Source organism: Aegilops tauschii, chromosome 6 (assembly GCF_002575655.3).
Source record: "Aegilops tauschii subsp. strangulata cultivar AL8/78 chromosome 6, Aet v6.0, whole genome shotgun sequence".
In the NCBI taxonomy this organism is placed as follows: domain Eukaryota; kingdom Viridiplantae; phylum Streptophyta; class Magnoliopsida; order Poales; family Poaceae; genus Aegilops; species Aegilops tauschii.
Genome location: NC_053040.3, coordinates 468,453,331 through 468,455,085, shown reverse-complemented (window position 1 = coordinate 468,455,085; position 1,755 = coordinate 468,453,331). Strand labels below are relative to the sequence as shown.

General features: G+C 45.1%; 1 non-coding gene across 1 annotated transcript; it reads left to right on the top strand.

Moving 5' to 3' along the window:
- The first annotated feature begins 513 nt into the window (after positions 1-513).
- TRNAL-AAG (transfer RNA leucine (anticodon AAG)) lies at positions 514-594 on the top strand. The gene has a single exon. It is a non-coding gene; the product is annotated as a tRNA-Leu (tRNA).
- Positions 595-1,755: the final 1,161 nt, after the last annotated feature.

Here is a 1,755-nt window from a genome sequence, read left to right as displayed (position 1 = left end):
AGCCCGTTGGCCGGTCCCGATCGACGGCCTCTGTCGAGTTGGGCGGATTTCGCTGGACTGGACCTCGTCCCTCTGTTTTCCTGGTCGATGCCATGTGCTGTACGTGACAGATTACTGGTTTGGTTACAGCCAGTGCTAAATAAGAAGATCGAGGGTACGGCACAGGGCCCAATGGGGACGCTGGCGCGTGCCAACGAGCATCGACTCGAGAGTTCACGAGGGAGAACGGCGAATGGCTCGTTGGTTGGTTGGTTTTCTTATACTATATTCGAGTTGGTTAGCTTTGTGCTGGCAGATTAGTAGATGGTGATGATCTAGATCCAACGACAGGGACTCCATGGCAGCCGGTTGACGGCCACCAGCAGACTTGTTTGACGGGTCTACCAGTGGATTGGAAGGAAGTGACGTTCTAGATCTGAAAACGAGGCACTCCGCCCGAAGCTGCCTGTATGCCCGCCCGTGAGCAGGTACGAGACTCGAGAATAGATCCAAAATGGACCAAATTGTATCAAAGATCAGATGGCCGAGTTGGTCTAAGGCGCCAGATTAAGGCTCTGGTCCGAAAGGGCGTGGGTTCAAATCCCACTCTGGTCAATTTCTTTTGCTTTTTTTTGCATATATGTGTCACTCTGGTCAGCATATTTTCATATGCATCTGCTAAAGATCAACGCCATCAACATGCTGTCTCATTTTGCGGCTGTTTTGGAGTTTGGCTTTGGTTTTGGGGTTCGCATGTGTGCCTGTGTTAAACCCTGGTCGCTCGGCTTAAACTTTGAGGTGATCTGCCTGGTAATTGTGTTAGTGTCACCAGGTTTCTGCCCCGTGGTGCCCATTCTGGGTGTGCACAGTGGGCTTCCTGATAATGCATTCAACTCGTTCTTTCTATTTCCCTCCTCTTGTATCTCTTGACGTGCATACAATGTATTCCATTGTTGTATATATAATGGAAAGAGGGGGGATGCCGGCTCACTTTTTTTTTTACCAAAATTCTAGAGGTTTGCCCTGAAAGGTCTGCGCATTCGAAAGATACAAGATCTTTATGTGTGGCTTCTAATCCAGGAGAAGATTCACATGGCCGGTAAATCAAAACTCTGGGAAATTCCGAATGATAGATGGTGGTGCCCTTTCTACAGAAACATCAAAGGGGGATGCACTTAATTTTCTGAGATATTTGATTCTTTATTTTTGCAAGCTGTGGCAAAGAGTTGTGTCCTTGGCCAATCTAAACTGCAATTCAAACTAGCCACGACAAGGGAGAATGGTTTCTCGCTAGTTCAAAGTGTGAAGAAAGATTGAACTGGCGGCCGCTTTCCATTACATTTGCTCCCTTTGCTAGACTATTTGGAGAGCACGAGATGGTACTTTTGTCAACATCAATATTACATAAGCGCATGCGGCACATGGCCTATCAACTCTGAACTAGCAAAGTGTTCGACCAAAGATAGATTAATACATGTTCACAAAATTTAAAGAAAAAACCTTAGTTTTTGTATATATTACTAAAAATATGTTATGTTTCATCCAAACTGTTTTCTCTTTTGGATTAGTGGGTAAGGGATTGGGCTGATCTGCAGAGACTATGGGACTTTCTGCCAATATAAAGCAGAGTGGTTAGGTCTTTTGTAGGATGCCCTATCTCGCCTGCATAAAAGCCTATCAGTTGGTTGAAAATGAAGAACGATAAACATAACATAATCACCAGCCACATATTTTATAGCAGTAGAAACCAAGAAGTGCATTCTAGTTGTAGCAATG